The 16,075-nt window shown below is 40.5% G+C and overlaps 7 non-coding genes across 7 annotated transcripts; 4 read left to right on the plus strand and 3 right to left on the minus strand.

The window, feature by feature from the left end:
* Window positions 1-2,751: 2,751 nt before the first annotated feature.
* trnap-cgg (transfer RNA proline (anticodon CGG)) lies at window positions 2,752-2,823 on the minus strand. The gene has a single exon. It is a non-coding gene; the product is annotated as a tRNA-Pro (tRNA).
* Window positions 2,824-3,114: 291 nt separating this feature from the next.
* On the plus strand, window positions 3,115-3,185 carry trnag-ccc (transfer RNA glycine (anticodon CCC)). Its single transcript has one exon. It is a non-coding gene; the product is annotated as a tRNA-Gly (tRNA).
* Window positions 3,186-5,032: 1,847 nt separating this feature from the next.
* Window positions 5,033-5,143, plus strand: trnal-caa (transfer RNA leucine (anticodon CAA)). The gene is made up of 2 exons: window positions 5,033-5,070; window positions 5,098-5,143. It is a non-coding gene; the product is annotated as a tRNA-Leu (tRNA).
* Window positions 5,144-5,747: 604 nt separating this feature from the next.
* On the minus strand, window positions 5,748-5,819 carry trnap-agg (transfer RNA proline (anticodon AGG)). The gene has a single exon. It is a non-coding gene; the product is annotated as a tRNA-Pro (tRNA).
* A 1,510-nt stretch (window positions 5,820-7,329) lies between these two features.
* Window positions 7,330-7,402, plus strand: trnak-uuu (transfer RNA lysine (anticodon UUU)). The gene has a single exon. It is a non-coding gene; the product is annotated as a tRNA-Lys (tRNA).
* Window positions 7,403-8,669: 1,267 nt separating this feature from the next.
* On the plus strand, window positions 8,670-8,742 carry trnam-cau (transfer RNA methionine (anticodon CAU)). The gene has a single exon. It is a non-coding gene; the product is annotated as a tRNA-Met (tRNA).
* Window positions 8,743-9,305: 563 nt separating this feature from the next.
* Window positions 9,306-9,496, minus strand: LOC115058055 (U2 spliceosomal RNA). Its single transcript, XR_003842017.1, has one exon. It is a non-coding gene; the product is annotated as a U2 spliceosomal RNA (small nuclear RNA).
* Between the last annotated feature and the right edge of the window lie 6,579 nt (window positions 9,497-16,075).

Raw genomic sequence — 16,075 nt, forward strand, 5'->3', positions numbered from 1 at the left:
GATCTCTGTGATGTCATTAGAACCTTTGTGACATCACAGAATATATAATAGGCATATAAAGTATGCCTTTCTTTGTTTGTGTACCAACAGCCTGAGCTCTGGTTCTAAACTACGATCTCTTAAAGTTAAATGTAAAATCAATTGAAGTGTACATCCAAACTTATACGTTGACTCGGGTAGTAATTTCTTCTCATGCTGTTTCTCCTTTGCTGCTGCAGCTGTTACATTTTCGGCGAAACGTACTCATCCTCTCCATGGGCCTGCTTTAAGACCTCCAACTCCACTGTGTTGAAGTAACTGGATCTCCATTGATGATGGCTTTTTATAGAGGTTGTGCATGCGTGCAACTCAACATGAACATGAACCAACTAAGATCAGCTGTTCTGGAACTGGATACTCAGATTTTCAAAGAGAAACTGGCAGTGCTGATGCTGAGCTGCCTAAAGTGTCTGTCTTGTAAACAGGACATCCTGCATTCACCCAGCAGAGCTTCGCTCTCAGTGGAGTTCCTCCTCATCACCTCAACTAAGCAGAAAGTCATCTCTGCAGTTGTTCTCTGAAACGTCTGTATCTGTATCGTAGAAGAAGTAAACATTTTACATTTTCTTGCAAAAGAAAAAAAAAAACACAGAGGCACACATTCACCATTTAAGAAGTGGAGACGGTTTGGCTCCAGCAATGACATCCCTCGACACTGGAACCTCGAGCCAGCGCCTTTGATAAAGATCAGCTAACAGTCCTGTGGTTCCATGGTGTAATGTTTAGCACTCTGAACTTTGAATCCAGTGAGCCGAGTTCAAGTCTCAGTGGAACCTCTGTCTTCTGATTTAGTGGGATAGTGACTACATATAACAGTAACTCCACTCCACCCAAAACAGTGATCCAACCCTGAGCAGAGAGGAGGCTTCATGAAACAGTTTCTCTTTTCACCAGCTGCAGCAGCTCAGAGCCTCTGTGGTTCAGTAAAGGTCCAAAGAGGATGTAGCTCAGTGGTAGAGGATCATATTGTGAATGAAGCTCACAGGACAGTCATGGTCACATACTCTTCTCTCCTCCAAACCTTTGAGGTTTTTTTTACCCTGACCGAAAATCAAACCCGGGCTGCAGCAGTGAGAGCTGATCCAGCCACATGCAATGGTGGTATAGTGGGAAACATATTTTCATCAAAATTATGTTTTAACCATTGTTGGCAGGACTCAAACTTGCACGGGGAAAACCGAATGGATTTCAAGTCCATCGCCTTAACCACTCGGCCACAATCGCCGGAAGAGCTAACCCTTATTATATGGAGCTGTGTGAGGTTGGCTGGTTGTGTTATTTATAGTATCTTGTAAAGTGAAGCAACAGTAACTTTGTGGCTCATGCTGTGCTGCGGAGAAGGGAAATTGGTGTTTTAGCTGTCGCAGGAGCTCAGAAGCTGTCTGGTTAGCTAACGCTGCTAAAACTGCTAAAGCTAACACACCACACAGGGGATGTAGCTCAGTGGTAGAGCGCATGCTTTGCATGTATGAGGCCCCGGGTTGCATCTCCAGCATTGTTTTGTCATCACATGTACACTTGTGTTCACTTTGGTAATTTGGTAGGATGACTACACAGGATAAATTTCTCCAAGCTGCGTGGATAATTGAGAGATCAGGGTGTTGCACAAGATAAGTACTTCCCGTGCTTCATTATCAACAGGCTTCTGTGATTGGTCAAATGTTGGAAATGTTGGAGCTGGGGGAAGAATCCATGACGCTGATTGTCTGATGAATTTCGGACTTTGTGTACGTGATTGTGGCCTCCAACATTTCTCCAACACTTCTCCAACACTTCCCCGGACAATCCTTCTGCCTCCCCTGGAGGCGTGGGTTCAAATCCCACTACTGACAGAAGCTTCTTTTCTTTCACCTCTACTGCTGTAAGGTATGTTTGGGGACAAAGTTGTTTTATGTAGATAATACGTATTACATAACAACTAATTACACTTGGATGAATTAAAATTTAATTTTTTTACTTTAACAGTAAGTGAAAACACGAAGAACAAGTGTGCATGTGGAGACGTCCTCTTTCTCTGTGTCCTGGACAGTAAAAAGCAGATGAAGCAAAATAGGTGAGAACAGATGATGTTCAGTTGTTGAAATTTCTTTATTTGGACGATATGCTTTGACCATCAGGGGACAGTTTGTTCTGTAACATTGCTCACAGTGCTTAAACAAAAACCGTGTACCGGTACCGTGATGATATACTGATCCTTATTTGCACGTGCACAGTGTGATTATATATTTTTTTATTTTGGCAGGTGACCAATTGTCTGGTAGTTTGTTCTCTCAGGGGAATTAGCTTAAATGGTAGCTCAAACCACTTTACCATCAACCTCAGCTGCAGTATACACATTACACTTCAACAACTAATAACTCCACAATGAGACTGTGTGATGTCACTGGAGATCAAAGGTATTTCCTGTCTTTCATTGATTTCCAACATGATACAGATGCATATGTCACTCTTTCACGTTCGCTTCAAATGGCTGCTGGCGTAGTATGTATTAGTATCAGTAAGTCTTGTCTTGTAAACAGGAGATGTTGCATTCAAACCCCAGCAGTGCTTCACTCTCAGTGGAGTTCCTGCTCATCACTTCCTGTATTCCAGCTTTTGCTTGCAGTTTCTGGACAAGACAAAGTGGTTGTTGCTGTGTTGAGCAGATGGAAATGTGGTAACCGCTTTTCACAGGAGACAAACTTTGGGAAGATATTGGCAATATAACACTAAGGGCTCGTCCGGTATTTGAATCCGCGACCTCTCACACCCGAAGCGAGAATCATACCCCTAGACCAACGAGCCATTAGTTGCAATGACATAAAGGTCCTGGATCTGAGGGAGCCACAGGGAGCACACAGGCTTTTGTGTTTTAAGTCCTAACTCCTTTATTATGAAACAGTCAAAGTTTCAGAGACCAGAATGCCCTTTAGTGCAGGAAGGAGTTTACCTTGAGTCTGGTGCCTGAGACCACTCGGCCATCCTGACAGACAGATGGTTGTTTGAATTTGAATTACTTCCATGTGACAAGTGGAGATATGATACGCTCTACTCTGCATTGCCATCATATTGGAGGTGCGTTTAGCTGTGCAGTCAGCATTGGTGGTTCAGTGGTAGAATTCTCGCCTCCCATGCGAGAGGCCCGTGTTCAATTCCCGGCCAATGCAATGGTCACTGCTCTCCATGAAAAGCAGCAGTCAGCTCTGCCTGGATACAACAGTGGGCAGGGCTGTATGTTTATACTGGAACACTGACAGGTCTCCTCCTTCTCACTCTTTTACTTACTCTGGGTTCCAGGCCTCGTTGGTGCAGTAGGCAGTGTGTCAGTCTCATAATCTGAAGAACGTCAGCATGTCGTGTTCATGGAACAGACCCTGTCTTCAGGTTTGTAGACAGATTAAATTTGTTCTCCAAAGAACAGAAAAATGATGAGACAGGTCAGGAGTTTTTCAGCAGCACTGATTAACAGGAAAACATGGAGAATGTCAAGTTGTGTATGTTGGCTGGTTAAAGCAGCCTGTTTAAATCCCAGCAGTTCCTTGTTGCTAAAGTCAGATGTTGTAGAAATAAACTACCTTTGGGTTTTCATCAGCTGGAGGTTACAACATGATAAGCACTTCCTGTGCAAAAGGCCTCGAGCGATTGTGCCATAAAAAAAGGTTTTTCCTCTCTGCTAGATGAGTCCGAACAACAGCACTCAGCTGTGTCATATTTTAAGGCTGTGCAGATTACAGAGATTCTCCAACATGCTCTGTAGCTCCCCACCTGGGAAACTTGGTCCATGAAAGCAAACAACCGTCAGAGTCAGGCCGACCACAGAGCCTGTTCTCCTGATCAGCCTGTTCAGTCTCTGTGTGTCTCCCTTTTTGTTGCTGTCTGCTTTAGTTTAGTTTATTTGCACATTAGAAGCACACTGAAAAAGACTTCATGATAAAACACTGTGCAGGGGAAGTTAGAAGTCACAAAAGGTTTATGGAAATACGAAAAGCACCAAACTTTTCATTTTCACATGATTAGACTTTATTAGTCTTCCTATAGTCTGGGAAAAAAAACTGCTAAAGCTACCACGCCATGGAAGGGATATAGCTCAGTGGGAGAGTGCATGCTTTGCATGGATGAGGCCCCGGGTTCAATCCCTGGCATCTCCACAACTTATCTTGTTTAAAACTTAGACAATTTTTACGATGAGAGCAGAGGAGTATCTTATGAAGGAAGTTCAACAGAGCCGGGCTTTGTTTGGGTGAGCTGGCTCGACAAAGTCGAAAGCCGAAAGCAAATTTGTGATGGCGACAATATTTTAATATAATTGTGTTGAACTGAACTGTGGATGGCAGCCTGCTGTTGAACTGACTGAACAGCAATGCAGAAACCTTTATCTTGTTGTTTCCCCCACTTGTACAGCACACAGTGGAAATGACTTCTCATTTTTGCTTCCATGACCTGGAAGTGGAACTAAAGGTGGTCACCAACGAGGGCTGGAACCCAGAGGAAGGAAAAGAGTGAGAAGGAGGAGACCTGTCAGTGTTTCAGTATAAACGTGCAGCCCTGACCACTGTTGTATCCAGGCAGAGCTGACTGCTGCTTTTCATGGAGAGCAGTGACCATTGCATTGGCCGGGAATTGAAGCCAGAATTCTACCACTGAACCACCAATGCTGACTGCACAGCCAAACAGTCTTTTGTGGCCGTTTCATGTGCTTGTAGCAACCTGGCTAGTTGGTAGAGCATGAGAGTCTAAATCTCAGGGTTGTGGGTTTGAGCCCCACGTTGGGTGATTAAACAGCTTTATAGACCTGAAGATACCCAGCAGAACTCTGCCTCTGCCAGCTGGCCTTCTTCCACAGTGGATCCTGGTGCCATGTGTTCACCAGGCAGGTGATGCCCCCTGACTGGATCTGCAGCTCAGCTGCCTCATACACAGCTAACTACTGTGCACTGTGTAGCTGACACTGTCCTATCAAAGCTAGCATTAACGTTTCTGTTTCCTCATCAGAGACTGCCAGCAGGCTGTACATGTCAGGATGGCCGAGTGGTCTAAGGCGCCAGACTCAAGGTTCACTCCTTCCTGCACTAAAGGGCATTCTGGTCTCTGAATGGAGACGTGGGTTCAAATCCCACTCCTGACAAAGGGAAGAATTTTGCAAAATTTGTGATCCAAACTCTTCCAAAGTGGATGAAAAATCCGTATAAAATGTGAATTTGACTTTTTCACAATAAAGGGGTTCGGACTGAAAACACTAAAGCCTGTGGCTCCCTGTGGTAGAAATGGACAGCAGTTGTTGGACTAAAGATAACTCAGCTGTTACTGAATCATCTGTAGCTCAGTCAGTGGAGCATCAGAAAGGAGCAGCTGTTCTACTCCGAGTCTCTCCCAGATGTCTGAGTTCCTCAGAAACCCGTCTAACGTAGCTGAGTTAGATGCAACTAAGTGAAGTTTCCAAGAAGGACTCTGCTAATCATGTCTATTGAATGTTGTTGAAGAACACATGCAAACAACTAAGCCACAGCACCACAAAAGCACTACAAAGACGTACAGAGGATCTGAAAATATTGCAAAATAAGTGGCTGACCATCATGACTCCTACCAAAGTTTGTCTCCTGTGAAAAGCAGTCAATCAACAATATCCCTTCTCCTCAGCACAGCATGAGCCACAAAACTACCAGACAGCAAAACTCACACAGCTCTATAGTGTAATGGTTAGTACCCTTATTGACTGAAAGGCAACAGCTGGGCTCATCCGGGGTTCGAACCCGGGAACTCTCGCACCCTAAGCGAGACTCATACCCCTCGACCAACGAGCCATGTGGAAAGTTGACTTCATGACAAAAAAGTGGGAGGAGTCTTTGATCCCTTTGCTGTCATTAGAACCTTTGTGACATCACAGAATCAGCATCTCCTTTGATGGTTACTGATGGAACATTTGTGGGGCTTTTTTTTTTTTTTTTTTGATGAACCTCATTATTTACACACAGCACATTCAGGACATTAATGTGACAGTTTATTATATGCTAAAGACACTTTGGTAAGAGTCACGATGGTCAGCCACGTATGTTGGGGGTATTTTCAGATCCAAAATACATCCTTGTACATCAGAGTGGTGCTGTGGTTTAGTTGGTCAAAGCGCCTGTCTAGTAAACAGGAGATCCTGGGTTCAAGTCCCAGCAGTAGGATTAAGGACTGTATTTGTCAATTTTTTGGAGTTATATTTCCTAATTATGTAAATTGTTATTTGTTGTGACATTGTTTCTTTTAATTAAAAGAAAAGAAATATCCTTTCATACCTCTGTCCTTTTCTGTTTGATCCCCAACAGTGTTTATCAGTTTAACATATAGAAAACCTAAAGTAGGATTTGATTCCATAACAGCAGGACAAAGTGTGTCATTAATCTTCTGGATTCTACAGACTGAGTTCATGTTCTGACAGATTTATTTTACAGCTGTAATAACAATAAATCTCCAGCAGGTGGAAGTATTGCTGCTCAGATGTTATGTACACTGTGGGACACACAATACTCACAGAGGACTTTATTGTGCTGCAGTGAGATGTATAAAAAGCTCCAGTTCTACAGTCAGAAGATGTCCAGTCTGAAGGTGGATGAGTTCTGACTGCAGAGGAAAGTTTCAGAGCGTCTTCCAATGGCTGATTATTGATCTGTGATCAGGTTATGAGCTATAAACACTGATCATCTTCAGGTTGGTACAACAATCAATCAAATATGCTGCTTTCTGGGTCTTAACATTAATAATAAAAAAAAAGCTGCTTGTGACATTCACATTAGAATTCCAAACAATATGTAAACTCCATGTCTGAATAGAGGTGGATGTGTGAACGTGTGTTAAAATCAGAGAGAATTTACACTCATTCAACTCAAATCCAGGAACATCCCAAACATGACTATTAGTCCTGTCTGAGAGTTTCCTCCACTGACAGCAAACATACTGTATATCCATACTGATCACTGTGATCAGGTTTGAATCATCTCTGTGAGAATCCCACATGAAGCTGTCAGTCCTGCTGGATACACACACATCCCACTGAACACATTTTACCTCACTATCATATGAAGAAATATCACAAACCAGATGAACTTCTCAATGTGATGATCAGAGAGCCTTTAGATTTCATCATCATATGATAGAAACATGTTGGTTTTTTATGAATATATTTTAATTAGTAAATGGCAGAGAGGCCTTCAGGAAACAGAGAGAGATGACCTGCAGGATCAACCCCTGCTGGGACAGGGCTGTTTGTTCAACGAGTCAAGTTGAAATAATTTATCGAATTCCATCTGAATTATACAGCCATCAGAAGCCTGAGTAGCTCAGTCGGTAGAGCATCAGACTTTTAATCTGAGGGTCCAGGGTTCAAGTCCCTGTTCAGGTGATGCAGCTTCACATTATAGACTCCACAGCAGTGACAGGTGACACTGATCTATGAAACCATGAGACTTTCATGTTCAAGGCACATTTGTGCAGGAAAGATCTTGAGTCTGGCACCTCAGACCACTGAGCCATCCTGACACGTGTCCAGCTGCCAGTCTCTGGTGAGGAAACAGAAAAGTTAATGCTAGCTTTGATATCAGCAGGACAGGCAGCATTATCATGTTTTGTTTTGCGCCTGTAAAACTGCAGAGACACAGAGGACATGGCCTGACTGTGTGTCACATAAATGTCTGAAACCAATCTGTTACAGTTCCAATAGTTGACATAATTCACCTGTGACCTGCACCCACCTGCAGTATTTCAATTTCTAGATCTGCCCTCCTAAATCTGACGGTCCAAGTGCTGCATTTCTTTGACAGTTTTGGGGATTTTTTTCAGCAGGTGAATTTTGTAAATCTCTTTTACTGGTAACTGGTAACACATAAGGAGGACATTAAATCATACAGCTGCACATGAATTCCACAGAATGACCCTCTGATGTTTACTGAACATCCATCCATCTCAGGTTCTAGACCCAACCACTAAATTCTCATTATTAACTACAGACTACATAGTCTAGATTGGATTCAAAGTCCAGAGTGCTAACCATTACCTGATGGAACAACAGGTCCATGATTTGATGTGGGTCAAAGGTGCTGGCTTGAGGCTCCAGTGTCATGGGAGACGTCTGTAGACCATAAGCCATTTAAAAAAAAGAATAATGAATAAACAATTATCAAATAAAATGAACCGAATTCTATTGACTTTTAGGACTTTCCTTACTGAGGAGTGACATCAGAGCTCCGTCTCACTCAGCAGAAGAACAAAGGAGGAGCTTGTGTTTGAACCTGTGTGGGAAACACGGTGTCACGACAAAGCAAAGCCGTTTAATTGATTTGGTTTGTTTGTTTGTTTTAAACATATTTTTATTTGAGAGAATCAGCACTCATCACAGTAATTTACAGTAACAAGCGTCCCTCTGTCTTTTCTTTTTCCCCGTAATTTCTAACCCCCCACTGCCACCCTGCTGCTACAGACCAACACAAGTAAACATATGCAACGTAAAATACAATAAAATATATAAAAACAAAAATAATAAATGAAAGTTGCCACGTTTTTGATTTTGATGATGTTCCTTTTGGCAACGGTCTGTTCCCCTGAGGTTAGTCTGTGCTGTGCTGGGTGCCCCCGACGTGCCCGGGGTCCTTTGGGTGCTCCGCCTGTTCCAGGCCTCGTTGGCGCAGTAGGCAGCGCGTCAGTCTCATAATCTGAAGGTCGTGAGTTCGAGCCTCACACGGGGCACTTCTTTAGTTAATAATGAGAGTTTAGTGGTTGGGTTTAAACCTCAAATGCGGAAACAAGTGAAGAGAAGAAATTTGATCTGAGGAAAAGTCACCTCCTCTTTTCAGGAATCAACTTCTACCATCTGTCCACTAGATGGAGATAACTGAGCATCAACTGAGAACTGAGTTCATCATCTGGAAACAGACAGCATTGTTTTCTTCAGCTCAAACAATCTGCTGGAGCTCTTTGTTCAAAACTAATTAAATTAAACTGTTTTTTAAACTGTAAATTAACTCATTAAATAATTCCAGTGACTGTAGATTCAGCTGACAAATGCAAAACACAACCAACATTTAAACGATGACGTGTTGAAAGAAAACTTTATTGATTCAGTCTGGTCAGCAGAATATAACCTGATGAAATCAGCAACATTAAACTGATGTTTCTACATGAATGCATCACTGATTCTAAAACCATAAACTGAACATGAACACTCTGTACACTCAGCGTTACACACATGAAGACAACATCATGTGTTTAAGGTGATGTTGAGCTGAACAGGACTTGTATTGAACACACAGAGGGAGTGCACCGTTCCTGGAGATACTGCAATACCAGGTCGATGCGTGGAGTGGACGGAGCAAGCCCCTATTCCATCTCCCTGTTCCAAAAATCTATTTAATATATGGTCCCCGGGTAGGAGACGTGTCAGATATTAAACTGATAAGAACAGATACTACACTTGATCTTAGCCAAAAGGCCGAGAAGCGATACCGCTCAGCTGTCGGAGGTAACGGAGTGTTTCTCCGCACCGACCCGCTCAGTGAGGGGTCAGAGTCGGCTTCAGTAACAACATCACTCCGAGAGAGAGACACAAACAGAAGACATGAAGAAACGAAGGAGGGATCAGAAAACAACCACAGACATGTTATTTTCACAAAGTTACGTTGTAGAGCAAAGAAAACGTCTCTTCTTGGTCACCTGTAAAACTTCATATCTATGTCAATGTCGGATTCTCTGAAGATTCGGCTCTCCTCGACTGGACTCGGCTTTTTTCGACCGAAAGAGAATAATAAAATGAAAGAGTAACTTAAAACCACAAATGACTGAAAACACACATATTTAAAATAGCATTCAAAGTCATTTTAACCAGCATTACTGCCATCATTTCATCTTAACAAAAAGTCTGTTATGTCCATTTAATGCTAACATACAATGGAAAACGCCATAGACCGGCTAACGGGATTAGCATCAGTACCGCGATCATTTTAAAGCGTCAGTGAATTTATTCCAACTCCAACATGGCAGTAATACAGACAAGTACAACAACACTTACAGACATGTATTCTCTCAGCTCTTACAGAACAATAAAACAGCAGGAATTTAGTTTCTACCTGTCTGTTTCTAGAGAAGAGTTAGAAGTCAGAAAATGCTTATGGAAATACTTAAAGCATCAGACTTTTCATTTTCACATTATTAGATTATTTATTATTTATCAGTGAATTCAAACTCTTCAAATGCTTCGTGAATTTCACCAGCAGGTGTCGCCATCCATTTTGGTGACTTCCTCCCATGTGTCCCCTCAGTTGTCATTGTTGTCATTAAAGTGGCTGCAGCTCGACTTTTTGCAGGAAAATGGAAAATGAAATAAAACTTCGAACTGAACTGAAAAAAGGAGCAGTGCTGAAAACAAGTTCAGGAAGTTTTGCTGCAAGCTAAATGCTGTAAATTCACAAGCTTCCGTCTTCCTGCAGCACCTGTAGCAAATATTCACCGGAGTTCAGGTAAGAACTTTAATGAGAACTCTGACGCTAAATTTCTTTAAAGTTGTCTTTTCTCTGTTTTCATGTGAAACTGTTCTTAAACAACATTTAATAGACATGATTAGCAGAGCCCTCCTTGTTTAAGGTCGGTACGTCGTTATGCTAACATAGCTAATTTAGCTAGCATGCTAACGTATCTTAATCAGGTAACTTATCCACGTTAGCATGGAAACAGTAACTTAGTTACCTACGTGGGGAGGAGGTTTGTCCACATCTGGTTATGGATGGCTGGCTCCTGTGTTCAGGGGGGGGACGTGGAGATGCTTCTGTCTCTCTTTAGCCTGATAAAGGAGGAGGGTTGGAATTGTGACAAACAAGAAATGAAGAATAGACAGAGGACAGTTCATTTGTAGTTCAAAACATATTCAGGGTGTTTTTTCAGACAATGCTAAATAACTTCTTTTCTTGGCAACATCCAAATGTTAGAGACTCAGTGCTGCTCTCCATGAAAAGCAGCAGTCAGCACTGTCTGGATACAACAGTGGTCCGGGCTGTATAATGAGTGTTTATATTGAATGTGCTGGAGAGTTAATATTATAATCTCAGTAATTTACTCATTGACAGAGTCTGTCATTTATACTCCAGAACTCTTTGTGGCTTTTGGCAGCTGCAACTGTGTTGCTTTTTACTCTAATTATTGATTTATAGTCTTTATATTTCCTTACTTTTATAGTTGTGAAATGCAGTTTTGTGTCTTTTCCATGGGGTCGGTTGGTCAGATGCAGCAAACCCAGCCCCTTGTATGTGAACGTGCAACAATCTAAATGGAAAACCAGGGTTCAATTTGCAAGTTGATAACAGCTTTGTGAGACCACCTATCAGGATTGTGGATGTCTGGGTAGGTGAAGCTGGATCACTAAAACAGATCCCAGGCATGTTAATCCAGCTTTGTGATACAGGCCTCTGGTTCCTCAGTGTCTCTTAGCTCTTTGAAGGAGGCAGCATCTTTTGAAGAGACACCCTGATCTGCAGTGGTCTAGTTGCAGGGTGATCTGCTGATCTGCTGATGCTGAAAATGTTGTGTGTCTCACCAGAGAACTCTAGAGATACACTGTAGAAAAACAAACTGTCCTCGCACTTTAAACTATACTTCATAAATTATAAATCATAAATTATATCTTCATAAACGATCTCATATATTATGGCATTATGCCTTTTCTAATCTGAACTGTGATATCAGTTACTGTAATCTGTGACTGTGGGCATGTGTAATAATGTCGTATAATAGTCTTAAAAGATAATGGATCATTTATTTGTCCCATATTGTACAACACATCATATAAATCAAAGGTCATTGGATCTTTGTGATCTACATGATATGGATTTATTATTACTGTCTGGTAATGATTGACTTCAATTCTTTCCAAAGTTCAGAAACTGCTCTGGTATCAGATTTTCCTGTAAATCATATTTAGTTTTCCACAGAGAGCTCAGACTGTGTTTGGATCAACAACTTTAGAAAACCTCCTGCTGTCAGATATACATGTATATATTGTCTTTATTTTTTTCATGGAAGCTGCAGTTAAAGTTCACCTTCACTCATCAGCTGCATGAAGATTAGTTCGACCATCAGGTAACATAACCAACAGCCTTCATCCTGTTTGTGTCAGTGAATGTTGAACCAATTTGAAAACAGATTATAAAGTCAACAAAATGGAAATATAAAAAGATTTAGCTGCAGCGACATATGAAATACTGAACTTCACTCCTGCTGACTCTTAAAAATAAATTAATATTTATTATTTAGGAATCGGCATTTACAAATTTGATTTGAAAACTGACTTTTTGATGCTCATATTTGGGGCCATGATGATCATTTTCAACCAGCTACCTTCACAGATATATAAAGAAGAGTAACAAACTGAGATGGGCTGTTGAAGAGTTGGAGAACATGACAAAAAGACAGGGAGATAGACAAAGTGATAAAAGAACACAAACTGCTCAGTTCTGTTTAATGTTCACTATTAAAATAAACTGTTTTATTAATTTAAATGTTGCAGTCAGTGAATGCTTTAATCGTGATGAGGAACCATCAAACTCCTCACAGCTCTCTGTTCAGATTCCAGATAAAGAGGGTTGGTTGTGGATGATGTGGTTACTTATTAACAAGATCTCTTAAAGTTTTTGTGTTAAAGACATGAACTCATAAAATTACTGCTGAAAACATCAGCATGATATCAGTTAAAGCAGCAGAATATTATCTGACAATTCACCAAAAGAAAAGCTGAAGATAGTGAAGTGTGAGCAATTCTTTTTTTTTTTTATATATATTAAGAATGAATATAATTCTATCCTGAGTAAATGTCACTGTACACTTTAATAATTATAATGATGATAAGGATCTTTATACAAATAAACAGAAACATTAATGATCTACATCAGTCAGATTATTATTCTGTGTGATTGGGATAGATCATCAGTGTAGAGAGCAGCAGGGTCCCCTCTCCTCCTCCAGCAGCATCGCACACTAATGTTGTGAGCAGTAATGTATTTCTTGGCCACAGCTCTAAATCAGACTGCTGCTTTTCCATTTCCGTGACAATCTGTCGCTGAGGATTAACAGTTTTGTCTTCTGAAGTTACTTTCTGCCATTCACCTTGTTTCATTTAGTTGCGAGGATCAGAACGTGGGCTTTCAAATAATAATAATTTTCTTTTGTCAGTATCATCAATCACTGTTTCCTCTTCAGTATAATTGAGCATATTCTTCTTTGCATACTTATTCAATAATGATATTTTTCCCAAAGAAAAATACAAAACTAAATGCAAACCAGGTCGTTGAGGGTGTGTTGGTTATCACCATCTAGTGGACAGATAGTAGAACTTCATCACATCCTGTTTGTTTCCTGTCATGAGGAAGAAAACTGGTTCAGTAACATTAATGTAAAATCTTTCCATTATGTTCCAGAGCAAAGATGAGCCAACAATAATTTCTTAGGAAAATATTTTTTATTGTTTATCACCGTAGTCCATAAGAACACTGATTGAATACATGTAATATTCAAGGTCTGTGACTCCTGAAAACATTGTCTCAGTTCTGTTGCTTTTTAATAACAAAACCAAAAAAACATGGAAGTGGACAGTTTAAACTGAAGACAGTAGAGAAGAAGGTGATGATTAGAAAAGAGATGTCAGTTCAAGGTTGAAGCAAACAGCAAAATACAAAAAAATAAGAAACACTTGCCCCTGGACATTTTTGTTTTGTCTTGTTTTTACATCATTTTCCTCTTTATTACATGATATTGTCCTCTTTGGCAATTACTGAGGTATATGAACAGTAGAAATTAGAATTGAATATTGAAATAATACAGAAATCCAGATTTCTCAAGGCTCCATCTGTTGGTTAAACTCAGAAAGACATAGTTGTTGTTGGATCTGAATAATTTGTTTACTGCTTACTGATATTTTTACATTTCATCAAGACTTAGAAACTGACGTTGTTGCAGCACATTTACATCTTCGTCTGCTGAGTTGAGGGTCAGGAGATTAGAGGTGTTGTTGCAGAATCACAGCACCATCCCAAAGAGTCCTCTGGCACTGATTTGGTTTCTAACACAGGTTAGAACGGTTTTCATGTCACTAAAGTTTTTTTTAAATTGAACTCTGAAGTTATGAGGATGTGACTTTTCCTCAGCTCAAACAGACACCAGGACTGATGAGGGAGAACAAGCAGCTTCTTCTCTTCACATGAAGCTGGAAAGTGTCAGAAAGTCTCCCTGAAGTGAGTTCAGCAGGTGAGAATCTGTAAATGTGTGAACAGGATCACTGTGATCAAAGTGAGCTGACAACAGTAGACATGCTTATTTGCCTTTCTTCCTTTCTTCCTATTTACAGACCTAATCTATCAGTATTTTATCTGGAATTTGTAGTGAATCGTTCCTTCACTTTGTTCTTGCTCTGATGTAAAGTAAGATTCTTAGACTTAGTAAACTCAAGATTTTAAATCACCAGAGTTAAACCAGATTTTATTTCTTAAAAGGTGTTTAAATGGTCACCACAAATTAATCTAAAGTGAAGCAGAAATTTTCATCAATTTAACTTTCTTGATAAGGCTTAAGTTGATTTGACCTGGCGTGCAGTGTTGAGCCATGACAGAACATGTCAAAACTGGTCTAAAATCTTGGATGAGCTTGGCTGAGTGAATTGAACTCTTACTGTTAATTGTACATTTTTAGTATTTCTAGATACAGTGAAGCCATTGAAAATGAAGCACTCCTTGTTTTTATTGTTTGGAATCCTTTGAGGCAAAACAGAAATCTTTAAATTGTCAAGTGAATTGCTCAATGAGATGACATGAATTAAATCACAGTTGCATCAACACATCCTACAGTTAGATACCACCATCTAACTGACAGACAGAAGAAGCACCATCAGACCTGAGATACATTTCTCCTAAACTTTCAGATTACTGACAGATCAGACTGATTTCTATGTGATGTTGTGGAGGCACTCTGTTTAAATAATGTGTCAAAGAAAAAAATGTTTGAGATGCATCCTGAACATCAGATGAGAGAACCACCTCCTCTGGTCTGGCAATTCCTGACAGGTCAGACTGGTTAAGTTGTAACATTTTGTTTCTTTTTGTTTTTTTAACTTGGCTTCTGAAGGAATGATTTTGGCCCTCAAAAATGTATTACTTTAAAATTCTAGACCTTCAAATGTGCCAACCTATGGTGATCACACCTATGTCAAGGTTATATAATTCTTCAACTTGCACTGCTAAAAGTAAATGGTGATCTGAGTTTGTTTGAAATTTAGTGTTAATGCCAATGTATAACATTGAAGATTGGTATTAACATGAATCAGGAATGTTCTCTGTTTATAACAGAATCTGACTGAAAGCAACACAGAGAGAGAGAAAAGTCAAACAGTTTGTTGTTGGGAGTTGGGAGGCAGAAGTTAATTACATATTAGTGACAGTAATGATGATGTGTCCTGTGATATAAATCCTGTTGTAATGAAGCTTTTTGTTGTGTTTGTGTGAAGGTGGAGGCTCAGCTATGAATCAGTGTGAGGACAGAGAGGAGGGAGCCCCTCCCTCTAAAACCACTCTGTGTGGGGAACATGAGAGTCAGACCAAAGCTCAGAGGTGAGATGAGGATCTCTAACTGTCCATCTGTCAGAGCTCAGCACTCAGATCACTGCTCCATCATTATTCACTCTCACTGTCACTTAGGTTTTTTACTGCTTCAGTTTTTTTTTGTTTTTTTTTATCCTTGTCTCCATTGGGAGCACAACCAGGATGTGGAGATTCGTTCATTCATATTCACCAGTGCATCACAGGGCCAACACACACAGACAGACAGAGACAAACAATCTGCCACTCTCACACTCAGACATACGGACATGGCTGTTGTGGAGCAACACCACTAACCACAATGCGGCTGTGCTGCCTGCATGTAGAGATATATTTTTTATTTGATTTGCACATTTCAATAATACTTCATGCTACATTCTTCATGTGAGTCAAATGGAATAACATCCAAACAGACAAGGTGATATGTAACTGTCATTAAAATGAACAAAAAT

Source organism: Echeneis naucrates, chromosome 2 (assembly GCF_900963305.1).
Source record: "Echeneis naucrates chromosome 2, fEcheNa1.1, whole genome shotgun sequence".
NCBI classification, from domain to species: domain Eukaryota; kingdom Metazoa; phylum Chordata; class Actinopteri; order Carangiformes; family Echeneidae; genus Echeneis; species Echeneis naucrates.